The sequence below is a fragment of the Sturnira hondurensis genome, unplaced genomic scaffold (genome assembly GCF_014824575.4).
Source record: "Sturnira hondurensis isolate 20B ecotype Veracruz unplaced genomic scaffold, ASM1482457v3 Scaffold0008782, whole genome shotgun sequence".
In the NCBI taxonomy this organism is placed as follows: domain Eukaryota; kingdom Metazoa; phylum Chordata; class Mammalia; order Chiroptera; family Phyllostomidae; genus Sturnira; species Sturnira hondurensis.
In genome coordinates this window covers 529,250-552,251 of record NW_028081413.1, presented here as the reverse complement: position 1 = coordinate 552,251, position 23,002 = coordinate 529,250, and the positions used below count along the sequence as shown (strand labels likewise).

General features: G+C 38.7%; 1 protein-coding gene across 1 annotated transcript in view; it reads right to left on the bottom strand.

The window, feature by feature from the left end:
- The window catches only part of INO80 (INO80 complex ATPase subunit), a 131,685-nt gene extending 116,245 nt beyond the window's left edge, over window positions 1–15,440 (bottom strand). The window contains exon 1 of the mRNA XM_037056041.1: window positions 15,155–15,440. The gene's annotated coding sequence lies outside the window, so the exon portion shown is untranslated. The remainder of the gene's footprint in view (window positions 1–15,154) is intronic.
- Window positions 15,441–23,002: the final 7,562 nt, after the last annotated feature.

The window sequence follows — 23,002 nt, the reverse complement described above, 5'->3', positions numbered from 1 at the left end:
GCACAAGAGGCACAAAAATAGGTTAACACTAGTATAGGAAATGGAGAAGCCAAAGAACTTATAAGTACCACTCATGGACAAGAACTAAGAACAGGAGAATGCTACAGGGAGGGCAGGTGCTGGGTGGAGGGGCATAAAGGAGAGAAAAAAAAGAGACAACTGTAACAGAATAATCATTAAAATATACTTAAAAAAACAATTCCACTAATAATAGCATCAAAAAGACAAAATACTTAGGTATAAATTTAATCAAAAACTTATATATATTGAAATTGAGACATTGTTGACAGAAAATAAGTAACTAAATAAATGAAAAAATCTCCTATGGTTCATGAGTCAATATCAAAGTCCAAGCTAACTTTATATTTATTTGTTTGCAGAAATAGACAAGCTGACCTAAAATTCGTATGGAAATGCAAGGGACCTAGAATAACCAACACAGTCTTGAAAGTGGAAAAAAAAAGTTGGAGAGCTCATACTGATCATTTAAAATGTATGGTACTGATGTAAGGGCAGACATTATAATGAATGAATGAAACAGAATTCAGAGTCCAGAAATAAACACATTTAGAGTCAAATGATTTCCAACAAGGGTGTCAACATAATTCAGTGAGGGGAAAGAACAGATTTTTAAACAAATGATGCTGTGACAACTAGATTGTCATACGCCAAAGAATGAAATTCAACCTCTTCCTCACACTATATATAAAAACTAACTCAGAAGAGATTACAGACTTAAATTTAAGAGTTAAAACACTTAGAAGAAAACACAGGGTTAAATCTTCATGACCCTGGATGAGATAATGGTTTCTTAGATATACCAACAGCAAAAGCAACAGCAACAAGAACAAAAAACAGATGAACTGGGCATCATCAAAACTTACTTTAGTGCTATAAATAATATCAAAAATTGAATACCCATAAATAGGAGAAACTATTTGCAAATCATATATCTGAAATGGGACTGATAACCAGAATACAGTTTCGAAAACTCTTAAAACAATAATAAAGACTAGTCAGCCAACTTTAAAATGGGCAAAGAATGTGAAGAGACTTTTCTCCAAACAAGATATACCAATGAAAAGATGCTTTAAAAACATCATTAGCCATCAGGGATATACAAATGAAAACCACAATAAGATACTGTTAGCAGCCATTAGGATTATTACAGTGAAAAAGTTGGTATTAACAAGTGTTGACAAGGATGTGGCAAAAATGGAACCTTCAGCCCTGGCTGGCGTAGCTCAGTGGATTGAGCGTGGGCCTGCAAACCACACAATTGCAGTTCGATTCCCAGTCAGGGCACATGCCTGGGTTTCAGGCCAGTTCCCAAGCAGGGGACTCACGAGAGGCAACCATACATTGACACTTTTCTCCTTCTCTCCTTCCCTTCCCCTCTAAAGATAAATAAATAAAATCTTTAAAAAAATGGAACCTTCATATTAATACTATTTCTCATAGGAATGTAAAATGGTACAACCATTTTGTAAATGTTTGGCAGTTTCTCAAAAGGTTAAACACAGAGTCACCATATTACCCAGCAATTTCACTTCTGGGTATACCCAAGAGAACTGAAAACATATGTCCACAAAAAAACTTAGACATGAATCTTCATAGCAGTATTCGCAATAGCCAAAAGGTAAAAATAACACAAATGCCCATAAACTGATGAATGGATAAATAAAATGTGGTATACCCATATAATGAATATTATTTGGTAATAGAAAGGGATGGAATACCGATAGATGTTAAAACATGGATGAACCATGAAAATATTATGCTAAGCAAATGAGCCAGTCAGCAAAGACTTCATATTGTATAACTCCATTTCTATGAACCATGCAGAAAAGGCAACTCCATAGAAACAGAAAATAGATTAGTGGTTGCATTGGGGGGAGGAAAGGAATGAGCGACTGCTAATGGGTAGTGTGGTTTCTTTTGGGGCTGATGAAAATGTTCTAAACTTAGACTGAGATGACTGTTGCAACTCTGTGAATACAGTATGCTAAAACCAATGAATATACTAAAACCATATACAATTTACATGGGTGAATTTTATATGCTGAGAATTATATCTCAATAAACACGTTAATGTGTTTCTCCACAGAAAACAAATACAATAGTAAATAATAAATTGAGAAAAATATTTGCAACATTACAAATTTAAATCTCATAAAAGGTTCTCACAAAATTCTAGCAATATTATAATACCTCCAGCACATAGAACCCACCCAATAATTTTCTGTTTAGAGATGGTTACCATTATTATCCCACTTATAAATAAGAAAGCAAAAACTCACACATTAAGTAACTTCCCCAAGGTCACAAAACATAATAGGAAATGTGGATTAGAATCCAGATAATCTCGTCCAGCCAAGATGAAGGCATAGGTGGAAATACTGTGCCTCCACACCCAAATTTAAGGACAACAAAGATTTAGAAACAAAAACACAACCAAAACAGAGAGAAAATTGAACTGTACTGAAGTCCAACAACAACAAACCATTCATGCAGACCGGTAAGAGGGGCGGAGTAGGCAGGAAAAAGCGGTGGCTGCTGGGCGGACCCAGGTGAGCAGGAGGCAGCGGCGGGCAGATCCCAGGCGTGGGGTAGCAATGGGCAGACCCAGTGAGGGTGCAAGGAGGCTGGCTGACCATAAAAAACGAACAGTGAGACAGACTGCGCAACCCAGGGCCCCAGCGACAGGAATTAAAGCCTAAAAGGACCAACTGGAAAAACTTTCAGGGGTGGAGGTGTGGGGAGAGGCCCCCAGCCTCATAGGAGAGTTCATTGGAGAGACCCACCGGGTCCTAGAATGTACACAAGCCCACCCACCCAGCACCAGAAGGGCCCAATTTGCTTGTGGGAGGCGGCAGAGGGGACCAATATCTGAGAGAGCACAGAGCAAGCACCATGCTCCCTCTATGACCCCACCCACACACACAGTGTCACAGCCCAGCTACTAGGTTGACCTGCCCTGGTGAACACCTAAGGCTCCGCCCCTCATACATAACACGCAGGAACAGACCAAAACATTATGGCTCAAGCAGAAGAACACAGCTCAAAGCCCCAGAGCCAATACTTCTAAATAGACCAAGAGATAGCCAACCTATCAGATGCACAGTTCAAAATACTAGTGATCAGGATGCTCACAGAACTGACTGATTTTGGTTGCAAATTAGATGAAAAAATGAAGGCTACACTAGGTGAAATGAAGGGAAATGCACAGGAAACCAACGGTGATAGAAAGAAAACTGGGACTCAAATCAATGGAGTGGACCAGAAGGAAGAAAGAAACAACCAAACAAAAAAGAATGAAGAAACAAGAATTCAAAAAAAATGAGGAGAGGCTTAGGAACCTCCAGGACATCTTTAAACGTTCCAACATCTGAATTATAGGGGTACCAGAAGGAGAAGAGAAAGAGCAACAAGTGGAAAACTTATTTGAACAAATAATAAAGGAGAACTTCCCCAGTCTGGCAAAGGAAATAGACTTCCAATAAGTCCAGGAAGCTCAGAGAATCCCAAAGAAGTTGGACCCAAGGAGGAACACATTGAGGCACATCATAATTACATTAGCCAAGATTAAAATGAAGGAGAGAATCCTAGAAGCAGCAAGAGATAAGGGGATAGTCACCTACAAAGGAGTTCCCATCAGACTGTCAGCTGATTTCTCAAAAGAGACCTTACAGGCAAGAAGGGGCTGGAAGAAGTATTCCAAGTCATGAAATCAAAAAATATGAACAGTGAAAGGACAGCAAACTCACAGTTATTAACTACCACAACTAAAACAAAAGCAAACTAAGTGGACAGCTAGATCAGGAGCGGAACCACAGAAATGGAGATCACATGGAGGGATAGCAACAGGGGAGTGGGAGGAGGAGAAGGGGGAAGAAGGTACAGAGAATAAGAAGAATAGACAGTAGGTAGAAAATAGATAGGGGGGAGGGCAAGAACAGTATGGGAAATGTAGAATCTAAAGAACTGTGACACATGGACATGAACTAAAAGGGGGGGAATGGGGCGAGGGGGTGTGCAGGGTGGAGGGGAATGAAGGGGGGGAATGGGACAACTGTAATGGCATAATCAATAAAATATATTTTTAAAAAAAGAATCCAGATAATTTGATCCCCATCTTATTCTTTTACCCTCATCCAAGGATATGTTTATTACTTTTTTAGAGAGGAAGGCAGAGAGAGAAAAACAGTGACATGAAAAACATCGATTGGATGTTTCTCATATGTCTCCAGACAGGGATGGAACATGGAACCTTGTGTTGTACCAGACGACACTCCAACCAATTAAGCAACCCGGCCAGGGCAACTCTCCAATATTTTAAGGAGCCAACAACTTATTGTATACCTAATGGGCAAATAATCCCCATATTTCTTAGTTGGATCTGTATCATTCCTATTATTCTTTACTCTTAGGTCTATCTGCATTACCTTATTATCTATATAATAAGAATCATATGCAATAACAGAAGTACCTGGAAGTCTTAGTACCAGAATACTCCCCTTTGGTTCACAAAGCAGATGTTTGTACTAACGCACAAAGTAAACAAAAATTGCTTTTCTTTAGTTTCCTTTCTCTGAAAATCACAAATAATTAAAATGGATTAAATTAGCAAAACATCAAAAATACAAGGGAAAAATAATTCAAATACCAAAAGAGAATACATAATTATGATAGTTAAATACTGATAAGAAACTTAATGAAATTCTCATTTTAATCAGTTTTTTCATAACCAATAAAATTTGTATCACTCCCTTTAGTTGAAATAAAGATAAAGATTACCAGCAACTTCATTATTTTGCTAAATCCAAACTATCAAAATATCTTTTAGCAATTCTGAAAAAAATAATTGGAAGAAAATGTTTTTCATGAATATTTTGAGAAAGAGTGAGAGTAATTAGGTTTGATAAGACATTCATTTCTGCCCACCATAAATTACACAACTTCAACAAAAAACAAACTCAACAGCTGAGCTAAAAAAAATTTCTGCACTCCCTGAAATATTTCAATTAATCTGAACCATAATAAAAGCTGTCAAAGCCAGCCTCAGTTTAAAGTAAAAACTCTAGCTATGGCATGATGGGAAGAGAGGACAAGGGGCCTGACACTGAATAAGAGCAACACTAGAGTGAAGGGCTTTTCTGTCCCAGGTAGGTGCTTTAATAATACGAGCTCATTTAATCCTCACAATAATTCAAATCTTATTCTCATTTTAGTTCAGTTCAATAATTTGCCCAAGCTAAACTTAGAACCCAGATCTATTGAATATTACCACTAATATTCTTTACCCAAAGAATTGGGTGAAGTCCCAATTCTTCACCACCAGGCTTGCCTACGAAATAACAAAAATAAAGAAGCATCATAATCAGGGAGACTATAGCTCCTAGATGGGTTTGCCCAAGACACTTCAAGCTTATACCTGTTGTCCTAAGCATAATTACTAACAGTCACTCTCCCTTTGCTTTCAAAAGTATCCACATTTGAACAATACATTTTTGGTCATCCTACATATGGCAAATACAAGGTAAGTAAATCACACTTTTCAAATATTTTTGTTAAACCAAAACTTCCCATTCAGACCACTGACTATTTCCTGAGAGACTACCATACACTAGACACTGGGAGAAAAAGACCTTGCCCTCAAGGAACAGAGGCTGACAGAGCCCTCAAGTTGGGGCAAGAAACAATCCATTCAACTGAAGGGATCACAAGAGTGTGTAAACAGCCTAGCAAATTAACAAGCCTAGAGTTTACCCAAAGCATAAAGCTCCAGAGGAAAAATAACACTTGTATTTAAATGGAATGAAGAATTGATTTTAAAAAGATGGCCCTTTCACAAATTTCTAAATTGGCAAAGAGAAAATATTTTGGCTCACCTCATAGGTACATTGTGAGAATAAAAAAAATGCTTATGCATTTTCTCCTCCCTACTTTTCATTCTTAATGAAATTGGAATTATTATACCAGAAGAAATATGTTATCAAGGTAAAAAAATCAATTACAATGCATTTGCTTTCTTCTAGGAAAGAATCATTCCAACTTCCTAGAAGAATATCTTCACTAAGATGGGGAACACAAAAACATAAGAATAAAACAGCCTTACTAGTACAACAGCCTCCAGAGAGTTCTGCATACACTACAGAGAGGATGTGGTCAAACAAGTTTAATTCCTATTTATTAGGCATTTGGAATCTAAATATTATTAAATCAAAATACCCAAAAGGAAAAAAATGTTTCCTGAGGTCATTGGCAGACTTTTCACATGGTAATTAAGAAAAATTTCTTTTTCGATTCCCAGTCAGGGCACATGCCTGGGTTGCAGGCCAGTTCCCTGGAGGGGACTCACTAGAGGCAACCATACATTGGTATTTCTCTCCTTCTCTCCTTCCCTTTCCCTCTAAAGATAAATAAATAAATAAATAAATAAATAAATAAATAAATATTTTAATTTTTTTCTTTTAATTAGGCTCTGTTAGAGGTTCCTACGCTATGTATTTCACAAATCTTCTGGTGAAAAGCACCCAATCTGAATTAGTAACAATTTATCAAATTAAACATCTAAGAACAAAACTAAAAAATCCCTCTAATGAAAGAACCAGTGACTTCAACAACTTTCACTGCTAGTTTCATGAAAACACTTACCTTTTTCAGGGAATGAGATAGCTAAGGAAAAAAACGCTCCTGAGAAGAGAGAGATAAAGGACTAAATTCTCAGACCAGAAATTCTTGGGCAATTCAGTTCATTCCTCAGCAAAGGTAAGATAGCATTAGCTTACTTGATAGTTACCTGTGAAAAATAAAGATCCACACAAAGTGCTGGGGAATTTTAGTTATCAGTTATGTATAGTTAATACTCCATTATTACATGGGTGATACTGAGAGGTTATTATTAAGAATAAAAAGTTGTTCCAGCTGGTGTGGCTCAGTGGACTGAGTGTTGGCCTGCGAACCAAAGGGTAGCTGGTTCTATTCCCAGTCAGGGCACATGCCTGGGTTGTGGGGTAGGTCCCATTAGGGGGTGTGCAAGAGGCAACCAAACACTGATGTTTCTCTCGTCTTTGTCCCTCCCTTCCTCTCTTTCAAAAAAATAAATAAAATCCTTAAAATTAAAAAAAAGAATAAAAAGTTAAGAGGCATCGATAAGTAGCCAATATTCCAAAATCCAGTTTTATATATACTAAAAGTCAGTTTTCATTTTGAGAATGAAGGCACTAACTAGTGTTGGTGGTAACAAAGAAGTTACGTAGAACTGTGTTCTTCAAGAGAAGCCCCCCAAATCATAGTTCAGGTAATTTACCCTAGGGACAAACCATCTATAAATAAGCATGAGTTGAATCGTGCATTAAATGAATACTGCTTTTCAATCATTGACTATTTCACTCACTTAGGTGTGGGATTATTTTAACACCAAATATATATTAAATTTTCATTAACACCAAATACACATTATTCTCTTCAATATACAGTCTGCAGAGTCAGTGTGAACAAGGTAGCTCCTCCGTTTTACAGGTAGAAAGCTTAAGTAACCCACCCAAGGTCACAGAGCCAGAAGTGGCAGAGCCAGGACTGGAATCTGGAAAGTTGAGCTTTAAAGTCCCACGTACTTACCTGTATTTTCCAAACAGTAAGACGCACCCTCCCCCCCAAATTTGGGAGGAAAATGTAGCAGAGACCCTGCTCCTGCCTCCTGTGACCCCACTGCACCCACCTCCCCACCACAGCAAGCCAGGTAAGCTACATACAGACTATAATACACACCCCCATTCCTCCCAAATTTGGGGGGAAGAGAAGTGCACCTTATATTCCAAAAAAATACTGTAATCACCCCAATATTTTTAAAGGACCTCCAGTAAACTAGAGGCTCCTAAGGTACAAAACCATGCTAATGGAGAGTGCCAAGCAGTATATTAATTTATTGAATCACTTATTTAGGTCAATATCAACTCTAAATATTGATTTTATATTATGGGTTGTGATCCAGTGCTTCTTTGTTTATTCTGCTGCTCAAACTGTTCCAGTTTCAGCCATTGGGAGCTCTTTCAGTTGGCTCCTGTGCTCCTCTGACATATCCTCATTAATGCAGGGTTCTGGTTGTGATGGCGGTGGTATTTGGAGCACTTCCTTACTTTTTGGCACTGTAAGATGCTCCAGGTTCATCTTGTATATTTCTTGCCCCAGTCCTAGAATCAGCCAATTCTCCAAGGAGCTCCAGTTCCTTTTATTGGACAATGATATTAGAAACTAAAAACTGGGTACTAGTTGTGCTCCTTGGTTTAATTTTTTCAGCTGATGAGAGCACTGGAATATCTGTATATAAACTCTAGTGTGTACAAATATCTATAAATATTTCAATATGTACCATTCTATACTTCTACTAAGCTAAACATGGGTTCATACTCATGTCTCCCAACTCTGATCCATAACCACCTGGACCATTCTAGCCTCCTCCCCGTGCTTATCTGTAAATTCCCCTCTAACAGTGAGAAGCCTGTCTCTCACCACCCATTTACTTAATTGTTCAATTCCAGTATACATATATGTAAGTACCAGAATTAATTTGTACCACTATGGAACACAACTTCATCAATTAGACAGTGCTTATGTGCAGTTCCTTTGTCTTAGATTCTACTCATTTCCCAGGTTACTTAAGTCAGCACTACATTCTTCCCCTGTTAAGACTGTTTCATGTACCTGTAATACAGTTTGCATTCCTTCCTGGGATTCCTGACCTCCTGAGTGATTTTTGCTTGATTTGTATACTTTAAAGTTTACTCTTTGTGCTGTAAAGCGCTGTTGATTTTGATGAATGCATAAGATATCCACCATTACGGCATCCAACAGAATAGTTTTATCAAGTATTTTAACTGGATTAAATGGTATGGTATTTTAACAAAATTAAATTCTCTATGAAAGCAGCATGGCTGGATGGAAAGAGAAGCTAAAGTAAACAGCTGTGAGTTAATGCTATTGAAAAGCCATAGACTTTAGAAATAGCTATCTTATCCTCTCAGGGTCCCAACAGCCCCATGGTAAAATGGGGGGGGGGGGTGTTCAATTAGATGATACTACTATATAGCATTTACTAAACACTTTGTGTCAGGGATGGTGCTAAGCACTTCAGATAGATTATCTCATTTATTTCTAATAACTTTCTACATAAAACAGATACCATTACCATCCCCCATTCTGATGGAATTGAGGCTTAAAATTAACTTGTACAAAATCACCTAGCCAGGGAGTTGTAGAGCCAAGACTCTAGAATAGGAGTCAGAATACTACAGCCTGCACATCAAATTCAGCTCACTGCCCATTTCTATAAACCCTGACAGGTAAGAACAGTTTTTACACTTTTAAATAATTGGGGGAAAAACCTTACTTCATGACACAAGAAACATATAAAACTACAATTTCAGTGCCCATAAATAAAGTTTTACCGAAACACAACCCCATTCATTTACATATTAACTATGGCTGCTTTCACATTACAACCGCAGAACTGAGTAGCTGCAATAGAGGAGACATGACCAGCAAAGTCTAAGATCTATTAATTTGACCTTTTACAGAAAAACCTTCACAAACCCTGCCATACTATTATATTCTAAGAAATGATTCATAAAAGGGCAAACTTAAAAACATTAGAATGATATCCTGGACAGAAATATTTCAGTCTTAACTAAAAAGTTCTATGTTGCAAAACACCACCTCTTTGAGTTATAATCTTAAATAGAAAAACATTTCTGGCTTTGAGTGGTGTGACTCGGTGCGTTGAGCACTAGCCTGCAAACCAAAGGGTCACTGGTTCGATTCCCAGTCAGGGCAGATGCCTGGGTTGTGGGCCAGGTCCCCAGCAGGGGAGTGCACGAGAGGCAACCACATATTGAATGTTTCTCTCCCTTGCTTCCTCCCTTCCTTCTCCTCTGTCTAAAAACAAATAAACAAAATCTTAAAAGATATATTTCTACTAACATCTACTGGTATTCATTATATAAACCCAAAAGTTAATACATAACTATTTTCTTTATTGATGATTTTTTCCTCTGCCCTTTGAGATGTTTTCTATTCATAAAAAAAGGTTCTGATTTCCATACTTTATAAATCTCTAAACTATAAATAAAAACTCTAGATTAAACTCTTGATTAAACTGTCAAAAGACAATGGTTCCTATAATTATAGCTAACACTTGTTGAGAGCACTATGTGCCAGATATTCCTCAAGTACTGCTACATACTCCTTGCCTTCCTACAATTATTCTCTAAGGAGTAGACACTATTATCATAATTTAACAGATGAAGGAATTGAGGCTTAAATAGCTTTCCAGAGGCCACAGAGTTAAGATGGAGCGCCAAAATTCAAACCCAGGTCATCTAACTCTAAGATCTAGAAGGGGTTGAGCTATCTATACTCCCACTGGATAAGAATGCTTCTGTTAACAAGGCAGATTAGGGCCTTTAAATAAATTTTTAAAATGTCTCTATGTAGTTAAAAAAAAAAAAGACCTTAAGTATTGGTAATTCATATCAGCACCTCAGAGAAACATTTAGGTTTATAATTCTCTGCATAACTCTGTGTTTATCTTTGCTGAGCCCCTCTGTCCTCGCCATACATATAGCTATTAACTTTATTAATTCACTGTACACCCTTAGAGTCTACAACAATCCCCTGAGTATGGCACATGTCCAACAAATGGTTATTGGGAAGATCAAAAAACATTCACTAATTCAAAAATATTTAGTGTTCAAAGAATATTTAGTGAATGAATGAACAGAACAAGGAGTTTCATAAATCACTGGGTACAAGAATGCTTAAATGTCTGTTGACATAAAATGAACTAGGACCAAATCACAAAAGTCTCTGGCTTTTTAATCCTTAAATTCTGCCTGGGCTGTTCTTGAGCCTTAACTACCTTTTGTGCTAGTAAGTTTCATAAACAAACCACTCATTATTCAAGCCCTTTCAACCTACAATTCATCTTTCAAGCTACTTCTAATTTTCCAGGATCATTATTCATGTTTTTCCTAGTTCAATACAATTTAATCGTAGTTCATCTCAGTCTTCATCATTCCATTGTAGAATCTAATTTCTTTACCTTCATACAAAAGCCTCACCATTGCTTCATCATTTATACTGCCATTTTCTGGAAACTTCCCTCCTGCTTAACTTGCTCTTCTTTGAGGTACAATAATTAGAATCCATCTAATAGTCTAAGAGTAGATGTATTATAGTTTCATACAAAGATAATGAAGTCCCTTTTTAAATTTTATTTTCCATTACTCTCTTGGGAATGACTAACAATTTGTTGGCCTTTCTGGTAACATCAAGACAGCATTCTCAGGGATAAACTAACTTCTTAGCCTAGAATTATTTTTTACTAATACTGATGGTCACTAGCCATTTTTCTGTTCATGTAGAAAGATATGAGATTTACCCACAGTTTATCTTACTTAGCTACTTACCCAGAAAAGCTAGTTGTCATACGCAAACTCAGAGGCACTTTATTGGTTCTTTTAAAAGAAATAAGAATAGTTTTAGTAGCAATACCAAAAAGTGAACTCCACTTTGAATACCCTGAGAAAACCCCTACATGCCATACATGTTCCTTCCTATTACGTAACAGTTCACCCTCTTCTAAATCAAAACTAAATGTATGTCACAGCCTTTGGGATACTTATTTCTTCAAAGATGAAAATGAACTAACATTCATCAATATGCTGTTCTATAGTTAATACGTTATTTAATCTCAGAAGTTAAAATTATTATCCCCATTTTACAGATAAGGAAAACTGAAACAAAAGTTCCATAACTTACCCAGCGGTAAGTCAAGATTCAAACTCAAGTCTTTTTATCTCCCAAACCAATGTCTTTCCATTATACTACCAGGTTTCTCCTTAAACTTTCATTTGATTTTCTTATAAAAAGTCATGTTCATGTTCTGAACACAAATTTTAAGAGTCAACAGCCTTATTCTTTTTAAGTAAGGAAACCACTGGTTTGCCTCATATAAAATTACTTCATTATGTGTGCAGGACTCTTTAGGTCAGAGGCTCTAAAATTGTGAGCCTTAAACTATGGATCCATGAACTTGAATGGAAAAAATTTATATTTTTTTCACTAACCTATAACTGAAATTAGCATTTCCTTCAACTCTGAATGTATGCAGCATACCACAGCAGTATTACCAGGACCATCACTAGTTGTTATTTAATTCAATAATAAAAGCAAATTTCTTACAGCATAAATTTAAATATTTAGACTATGAACATTTAAAAGTCATTATTCTCTCTACCATGTGAAGACATAGCAAGAAAACAGCCATCTGCAAGGCATCCGGTCCATGGTATTTTGTTGTAACAACCCAAGGTGAGCCCAACATTTCTACAAAAGTCCTCAACAAGAGACTGGGGGGAAAATGACTATGTGGAAGAAAGTCAGAGATGCAATGTGGCTGGCTCTGAAGATGAGGAAAGTGGGCCACTGGAAAAGTCAAAGATACAGATCCTAGAGTCCTCAGAAGGAACACAGTCCTGCCAACACCTTGACTTCAGCCCAGACACTCATTTCAGACTTCTGTCCTCCATAAATATAAGGTAATAAATTTGGTTTGCTCTAAGCAAATAAATAAATAAGTCAATTATATTCTGAGAAGAGGTTCACATGCTTTTTTAGCCTACAAAGGTGTTCGGTTCACATTTTTAAAAAGATGTAAGAACCGTGCTTGCTCTAGAGACCAACACACAGGCTGTCAATCCCTGGTAGCGAAAGTTTACAAAGGCAGGTCACACAGTTCACTCACCGTCCTTTAGTTCATTCAAAATATGGGTAACATTTAGTCCCAGTTATTTCTTTATACTTAGGTTGTTAACTATAATAACTATTACTGATTTCCTACTTCTGACCTAATATATATGGAAATCTCTTATGTAGTTATGAAACACATCAAGCTTCTTTGTGACTAACTTCAATCCTAAGTAAACCTGCTGTATCATCATTAGCAAGTGAATTCAATGTTTCTCTAAGTGAATTTCAGACTTAATTTAGATGCATGGTGTGAATGTGTGTCCCCCCCACACACACAAATTCACATGTTGAAATCCTGCCCCCGAGGTAATGGTATCAGGAGGTGAGACCAAGCCCTCCTGATTGGGATTAGTGCCCACAAAATTAGTAAGCATTAGTGACTATCCTCTTCTCATCCTCTGCGTGATACAGCCTATTATATCAAAAGTCTTTTACTTAAGATGCAACTTTAAAGCTTATCATCAATTTCACTTACTTTCCTACATAAACTCAGTTTTCTATGAACTCTATTTTATTCTGCCCTAAAATTCACAGCACCCCAGCATTTGTTTTGTGTGAACTTGCATGTTGACATGTTAAACGCCTACTCCAGTTTTACCATTCTTGTCAGCAGGAGAGATGTTTAGTATTCCTTTCCTTACTGTATGTCTACATGTGTAACACCAGTCAAAAGCTGTTATACCTTCCCTCAGTTATACAATGACAAACTTCCATTAAGTGAAACTGTAACACCATAGTTTATGATTGCTTAATCACATTTCCACCTTGACATACTCAAAATGTTCTTATTAGTCATAAACTTTTCTAATCACATTTGTGCTGTTAACAGGTATTTCCTAACACATAGATCTTTAAAAATTGGTTTGGATTCTTTTGAAACAGAAATGTAGGAAAAATGAACAGTAAACTAAAATAATGGAATTTAATCCTTAAAAACATAAATTTATTTTAGAATCTAAAAGGCATCCAACTTTTACCATATATAATAATCTTGAATTGTCACTGTACATGAAAAGCTTGTAAATTTCAAACATAAAACATAATCTGAATGGAATATTATTTGGCAATAAAAAGGAACAAAATTCTACAACATAGATGAACCTTAAAAACATGTTAAGTGAAAGAAGCCATTCACAAAAGTACACCTGTGATTCCATTTATACAAAAAAATCCAAAATAAGCAAATCTACAATGACAGAAAATAGATTAGTTGCTAGTGGCTATGGTGAGGAGGAGTGGGGAGTAACTGCTAAAGGGGATTCTTTTTGGTGTGATGTATTTGATAGTGGTCATAGCTGTACAACTCTACGGGTATACTAAAACTCACAGAATTGCACACTTTTTTAAAGGGTGAGATATTTTGGTATGCAAATTATACATCAATAAAGCTGTTACTTTAAAAAATGAATTAAAAGCCGCCCTAGTAAATGACAATGAAAACTTCCTTAGGAAAAGAAATCAGGAGAGTCACTGGTTGGGAAAAGTAAGCTAGTTACCAGTGATGTTAGCGACGTCAACCCCCTTATTTCCTCTCCACTCTGACCAACAAGTACAGGAACACGAAGCTAAACCGTGTATGAGTGTATGAAATCAAAGAATTCCGCACAGTTGGCTGTTAACTAAAACAGTGAGTGCCTTCTTAGGCTCTATCACTCCCAAACTGTAGGGGGCTTCTACCCTCAGTGATCACGGAAGTAGTAGTTTTCATCAGCAAGCTCAAAAAGGAATGTCAAATAGGATGACACTTGCCTAGACGCCCTACGAAAGTCTAAAAGGCCAGGAATGTAACCTACACACTCCTAAATCTGCGCACGTGTTAAGCTGCCCCCAACCAATACCAACAAGCAGCATGCACCATAAACCCCTATCCCAACTTGCTCCCCATAAATTGACACACTATCAAGCACCTAGATCTCAAATGGTTTAAACGATAAGTATAACTCTCACAGGGTTCCTAGTGGAGCCCAAGCAGCCCCCGCCTTGCCCCACCCCACCCCCAAACCCACACACGTGTTAGCCCGACACCGCCCCACCAGGTCCCACGTGCACCTGGTCTAACACACTCCCCACGTGTGGTCGCCCCACGGGCTTCCTTGGCTGGCTGAGGTCACCGTGTGACCCTTGGTATCCAGAGATGTGAGAGGTGAAGAAAAAGGCCCAGGTCCCGGAGGTCCCAATGCTGCAGAGAGTGTTCACACCCATCCTCCCCACTAACCCTAACAAATCCAAGGGCCGGGGGCGACGGCCCCTTTAAGACGCGGCCCAGTTGTCGCCCGCAGAGAGGGGCTCAACGGGGCCTACCCGACCCCTACTCCGTTCACCGGCCCACGTCTAGTCGCCTCACCTCGGGCCGCCGGGCCCCGCCGCCGCGGCGGCGGCGGAGGGGGGGCGGGGTGCGGGCGGGGTCCGGAGGGGGGGGTCGCCCCGCCGACGGTGGAGCCGCGGTTCGCTCTTTGAGACCGTAGGACGGTGACTGCGTTGAGCGTGGACGCTCCTAGCCCGCTCCCTCGGCGGCTCCTGGGACCCCAAGATGGCGGCGGTGCTGAGGCGGCTGCGGGCGCTGGGCCGGCGGCGGCGGCGGCCACTTTCACTCACTGAGAGGAGCGGAGCAGGGACACGGGGAGCCATGGCGGGGGGGAGGAGAGGCGCCATAGCCAGGCCAGAACAATCGAGCCGCTACTCAGTTGGCCTACCCCTGCCCCGCCCCACGCTCACTGCTCTTCGCCAGCCCGTGGCCTCCTGCAGTGCCGCTGCAGCCGGCCACGAGCAGCTCGCACCCCGCCGCTGCCGCCTGACGCCCCGCGTCGACCGGGGTTCGGGGGGGAAACCCTGATCCATGCCATCAGAGTGCAGATTGGTCGGGGCTGGGCCTGGCGAAGATTGCCGAAAGGCGGCGGGGAGGAGGAGGAGGATGTCACTGCTGGAGTGAGCAAGCAGATCTCGCGGGAGTAAATGTCGCGAGACTTCTGCAGGCCAGCAACCGCCGAAGAAAGGTTACTTTTCCCGGAAGTAACGTCAATCGAAACGGCCTAGGATCCTGGGAATGTTGGTTTCCGCAAGCTGGACATAGGAGTGTGATTGTGGTTAGTGTGTTAGGGGTTACCGAACACTGAGAAGATCTTGAGGAAAAGGACATGTTCGGGTGCAATACTTTGCTTTGTTTCAGGCCGCTTTCGGGCAGAGTTGTACATCATCGGGGAAGTGCCTGCTGTGTAGAGCACTCATACGATAGTTTTGGGCTCCCCTTTAGGCTCAGAGACCAAGTCGGCGATTCTGTGACACAGTTCGACAAGATGTTTAACTGAGGGCTTTTGGATTCAGGGACTTAGGAACTCAAACTTGTCGCCCAATGAACCTCTGAAAAGGGAATAATTGATCTCTCTGTGTCAACTGCGTAGTTTAGCCCCATGCTACTTATATTTACTAAAGTTAATGAACTCAAATTACCAGGATGTGTCATACGATCTGCGGTGTGTATAGCATAACTGCAGATAAGGATTCGAACTTCCTGAAAGCTAACTTTGCTATTTCAGTTCCCTCAGGTCTAAGCTTTAATTCATTTCACATGACCCTTAGTGTTTAAGCAGAACAACATTCGCTCAATAAGTAGATTTATTGTGCTAAATCACTGGACTTCAAAAAAGTTTAGTTTTTTTAGTTTTGCCTAAAGGCAAAATACTACCCTTTGTGTAAGAAGACAGCATAAGGAAACACGAATATATCTGCTCATTTGTGCAAAAGAAATACAAGAATAAACCAGAAATTAAAATGACTGATTTCCTATATGGGAATGGGCGGAAGAGGGGAAGAAATGGGAACAAGGTAGAAGGTTGATGTGGGACTGGCAAATATTTTTGTATTAGACTAGAAATAGTAATGTGTCATGTACCACCCCCTCAGCCCCACCAGCCCCTGCCCAGTGAACACCTACAACCAAGTAGGAAAATATGACTAACAGTGAGATGTCTGTCTGGAGCACAGACCAAAAGGAAAAGATAAAAAGAAAGTAAGCTAGACAAGAACCAAGTTGAGCAGTCCTTTAAGAGTCAAATGGTGGTTGTTTTTATCTCCTATTGCAGTGCTAACAAACAATGGCTTAAAACACAATTTATTATCTCACACATTGACATGTGTCTCACTTCTAAACAGGTGTTGGCGAGGCTCTAGGATAGAATTCAGTTTGTTTTCTAGGTTCCAGAGGCTACTTGCATTCCTTGGTTTCCAGCTGCTTTTCTCCATCTTCAAAGTCAGCAAGTTTAGGTCTATCTCACATGTCTGACCAACTGTTATCCTTTTAAGGATTCTTGTTTGTTTTTTTTTTTAAAGGATTCTGTGATTACATCAGCCCCACCCAGATAATCCAGAATAATCTCCCCATTTTGAATCAAGTGATTAGTACTTCTGGCCAAGATGCAGGCATAGGTAGACACACTTTGCCTCCTCACACAACCAAAAGAAGGACAAGAACAAATTTAAAAACCAAAACAACCAGAACAGCCAGAAAATCGAACTGTATGGAAGTGTGACAACCAAGGAGTTAAAGAAACATTCATCCAGACTGGTAGGAGGGAAAGAAGTGGATAGCGGAGGTGGAGAGGACGCACAGCAAGGCAACAGCTGACAAACCCAGTGGGCAGGGCGGTGGATGGTGGTCCCACATTAGCGTGCAGATAAACCAGGAAGAACAACTAGGGAGGGAAGTAGACCATGCAACCCAGGGTTCCAGTATGGGAAAAGAAAGCTCCAAAAACTTCTGGCTGTAACAACCTGTAGGGATTGCAGCAGTAGGAGAAGCTTCTAGCCATACAGGAAAGTTCAGTGGAGAGACCCACAGAGTCCTAGAATGTACACAAGCGCACCCACCTGGGAATCAGCAGCAGAAAGTCCCAATTTGTTGGTGGATAGCAGGGGAAGTGACTGAATGCTGGCAAAGAGCTAAGCAAGAGGCATTGTTCCCTCTTGGACATCTCCCCCAAATATAATGCCAAAATGCAGCAGTAAAGTGGGTTGCCTCACCCAGGTGAATGTCTCAGGCCCCACCCCTTATAATGTAAGAGGCACGCAGAGACAAAGAAATCTGTCCCAAATGAAAGAATAGGTCAAAGCTCCAAAAATAGACCTAAGCCACAATAGCCAATCTATCAGATGCAAAGTTCAAAACACTGGTAATCATGATGATCACAGAAATGGTTGAATATGGTCAAAAAAGAGAGGAAGAAGTGAAGGTTATGCAAAGTGAAATAAAGGAAAATGTACAGTGAACCAACAGTGATGGGATGGAAATTGGGACTCAAACAATTTGGACCAGAAGGAAGACATAAATATTCAACCAGAACAGAATAAAAAAACAAGAATTTAAAACAATGAGGAGATGCTTAGGAACCTTGAGGACAACTTTAAACATTCAAACATCTAAATCATAGGAGTGTCAGAAAAAGAAGAGAATGAGCAAGAAATTGAAAAATTGTTTGAAAAAATAATGAAGGAGAACTTCCCCAATCTGGCAAAGGAAATAGACTTCCAGAAAGTTCAGGAAGCTCAGAGAGTCCCAAAGAAGTTGGACCCAAGGAAGCACATGCCAAGGCACATCATAATGTGCTCATAATCATTACTCAAGATTAAAGATATGGGGAGAAAAAAAGCAGTAAGAGAAAAGGAGACAGTTACTTCTAAAGGAGTTCCCATAAGATTATCAGCTGATTTCTCAAAAGAAACCTTACAGGCAAAGAAGGGCTGGCAAGAAGTATTCCAAATCATGAAAGGCAAGGACCTACAGCCAAGATTACTCTACCCAGCAAAGCTATTATTTAGATTGGAAGGGCAGATAGAGTGCTTCCCAGATAAGGTCAAGTTAAAGGAGTTCATCATCACCAAGCCCTTGTTATATGAAATGTTAAAGGGAATCACCTAAGAAAAAGAAGATGATCAAGACTATGAACAGTAAAATGACAACAAACTCACAACTATCAACAACCAAACCTAAAAACACAAAAACAAAAACAAACAGCAAACAACTGGTACAGGAAAAGAATCACAGAAATGGTGATTACATGGAGGGTTATCAGCAGGGGTGGGGGTGGGAGGGGAAGAATGGGGGAAAGGTACAGGGAATAAGAAGCGTAAAGAGTCGGTGCAAAATAGACAGGGGATAGTTAAGAATAGTATAGGAAATGGAGAAGCCAAAGAACTTACATGTACCACCCATGGACATGAACAAAAGGGGTAGAATGCTTGTGGGAGGATGGGTACAGGGTGGAGGGAAATCAAGGGGAGAAAATATGAGACAACTGTAACAGCATAACCAATAAAATATACATATTTTTCAAATCAAGTGATCAGTAACCTTAAATCTACCTTCAACCATAATTTCTCATTGCTATGTAACCTAACATATTTATAGGTCCTGTGAACATCTTTGGCAAGAGGGGGGAGTGGAAGGGCATTATTCTGTTCTCCATATCTGTTGAAGAACTTATGATGTACAGCTTGCTACATCTTTGATCTATAACTTTTCACATTAAAGTGCAGTTGTTTTTCAGTCTCTAATACAGTCTTAGATAATTGATGAAAAGTCTGGTGTGCATTCTTTGCCTTAGAACAGCAATTTTCAACCTGTCTGCTTCAAGAATTTTTCAAACATGCAATACCTGACTGTTTAGCTAGAGGCACTGATCCCTTTTCCCTTACATTGTAAAATTTAAAAATAATGACAGTGAACACAACAATAGCTGTCTGGTATGAATGAACAAAATTATACCCGTTTTTTGTCAGATCAGCAAAATATATATTTTTGGTGTTCTGAAGAATTTTAGTAATTAGTTCATGTGTGCCATGATGGAAAAAGTTTAAAAATCACTGCCTTAAGATTTAGTAAATCATATAAAATTTAACCCACCATTTCTTTGTAGTTTAGGTGTATATTGAGATTTGTTTTCTAGAAATATCTTGATTTTATTTCTCAGTTCATTGTGACATTTCATGTTTTCTACCCAAAAGGATAAATCTTTTTGGTTTTATTTAAATATTGTTCACAGTCATTCAATATGCCATATTTTTATTTTAATGTTTAAAATATTATTTAATGATCATATTGAGGAAACTGTTTTACTTGGGATTATGCTTTATTTCTGATAATAAACCAATAAACAAACAAAAACCATGATGTGTGGGGAGAGACGGAAAACTGAATTAAACGCCAAGGAATGAAATGTATGACATACAAGTAACATAGCCACTCTGCAGAGGGTGAGGAAGAAAAGAACGCTCCTAACAAACTGAAGGAAACAATATCTTGACTGGATACCTAAAAATAAGACCAACTGAACTGTATGTAAATGCCATGGTCCACATACTAAGTGTTTGGGAGCAGGCAGGGGGAGAGGTCAACAACTTGAAACCACTCTGTGTGTGCTAGAATTAAACAAATATAGTATAGATCATGAACTGGGTTTCTCATTGGTGGAGAAAAATGTTTTTAAGGAAAAGGGAAAAGCTAAAATGAAGCCTGTGGGTTGGACTGGTTTCTGACATATCAGTATAAACTCATAGATTTTAAATTATGTACAGAAGGTATAGAAATATGAATTGGGATATGTAGATTAATATATGTTTATTTCCTAGTTCTCTCTGCTGAGAGTATTTAGAAGCAATGAGAATACCCAGTACCCAGATCTTTATTTCTAAACACGATTCTCCAATAAAAATAGTAGGAGAAACTTGGAGAAATAACTGATACCTAAGCCGAGTCTAGGAAAATACAAGATGAGCCTGGACTATTGTGTGGTGCCATAAAACAATGCTCAGAAAAGGATGTCACAAGAACACAGGAGCCAACCTGAAAGAGTTCCTAGTGGCCAGAGCAACAGAATAAATAATGACAGTATTGCATTATGATCCATAGACCCATGGAAATGTATTGTTAATATTCATGCATCTGTACTAATATAAATAATTGATTATTTAAATGAATGAAGGGAAAGGGACAACTCTGTTTTTAGAAAGTTCCAATTAATAAATGTGGAAGTAGAAGTAAAAAGGAATAAAAAAAATCACCACTCAGCACACACCACAGTAATAACTATTGCAGAAAAACAGAATTTACGTAGATTCAAAATGCCTCACCCAAGACATATTTTAGCACAAAGGGAAAGGTAGTAAATCCATATGGTGAAATGGAAGAAACCACTTCAACCAAGTGATCAAGGTAAACATCACAGTAATGATATATATAAATATATTTATATATATCATATTTGTATACATCTATACATCATACATCATATTCATATATACCTATTTGTCATAATCATATTTGTATATATCTACATCTATATATCTATATATCTATAGATAGATATGAACGTGTATAGTTATGTAGATAGATATTAATATTTATATATTCATCTATATCTATGAATATCTATATTCATAGATATCTCTGTATGTTTATTTGTGTGTGTGTATATATATATGTATATATATATCAGTATGATTAACCCCTTGATGCTTTGTATTGAGAAGGACACAACAACATCTCCATGGTATTCTTGTCAAAAATACAGAACCTCAGCCCTGACTGGTGAGACTGAGTGAAATGGGCATCGTCCCACAGAGCAAAAGGTCGCCAGTTCAGTTCCAGACTGGGGCACATGCCTGGGTTGCAGACCAGCCCCAGTTGGGGGTGTGCAAGAGGCAACGGATCGCTATTTCTCTCACACATCAGTGCTTCTCTTTGTACACGATCTGAAACTGAGGGGCTTTCAAAAAAATAATTCATCAAAATTTATTAAAACTGGCAATAATGAAAGATCAGGAAAGACCTGGGAACTCTTACAGATTGCTAGAGACTGGGGAGAAATAACAAGTAAGTGCAATGTGGAGTCCTGGAAAAGAACCTAAAATAGAAAAGGAACATTCTTGGAAAAGTTGGTGACATTTGTATAAGGTCTTTAATTCATATTGGAAATATTATACCAATATTTCCTTGTTTTGATCATTGTACTAAGATTATATGAGATGTCTACACTGGGGAAACTGAGTAAAGAACATACATAAAATCTTTTTACTCCATTTCTGTAAGTTTAAATTTAATTCAAAATGAAAAGTCAAGCCCTGGCCAGTATGGCTCAGTTGTTTGGAGCATTGCCCATAATCAAAATGTTGCAAATTCAATTTCTGGTCAGGGCACCTATCTAGGTTGTAGATTCAATCCCTGGTCTGGGTGTGTATGGGAGGCAACTAATCAATGCTTCTCTCTCATCCATGGTTTTCTCTCTCTCCCTTCCTCTCTCTAAAAGCAATGAAAAATGTCCTTCGGCGAAGATAAATAAATAAAAAGTCAATTTTTAAATTTTGACTTTTCAACTGTATTCATATACATTTTTGAAATACTGTATTCTCTTGAGTTAAGATACTCTGCTACTTTTCTAGGACACTCTCTTTGGACACTGTTGATATATTGTGGTTTTGACAAATTATGGAAATAGAAGAACTAAATGACAGTGGAAACATATTTTAAGACACACCTTTCTTAGCTGTGGCTAGGTAGCTCAGTTGCTTAGAGTGTCATTCCAATACCCCAAGACAGCAGTCCAATCCTGTCAGGACACAAGAATCAACCAATGAGTGCATGAATAAGTGGAACAACAAACTGGTGTTTCTCTCTCTCTCTCTCAAAACTCAATAAGTAAGTAGGTAAATAAACAAGATGCACTCTTCTCAAAGTCCTTACCTAACCTGACATCACAGAAAAAACAAGCTTTTCTTAGATGTAACAGAAATGACAACAATTTGAATAAACAACAGTAACCATCGAACTGTACCCACCAACCACCAACTCCAGACAGGAGATAGATCCCACCATCCTGACTGCTGCTCCCTTGGATTCCAGGGAAAACAGGGAGGTGAAGAGCAAGCACATTCTGCTTGGGATCTGTGCATACACATTTCAACCACTGAAGTGAGGACCAGAAACTGTTGGTCTATGACTATAACTGGCCTCAATGTGTGTGTTTTAATTTTTAATTTTTTAAAGTTTTTTTTCCTTCAAAACTAAGAAGATCAAACAATGCTGGCCCAATCACTAAATGGGAGTAAAGAGTTCCTTCTCCTTTGGCCACCACGTATACTCTGCTGTTCACCTGAGTTCCAATTACTATCAGTATTACTACTTACACCCCACCCACTGGCACTG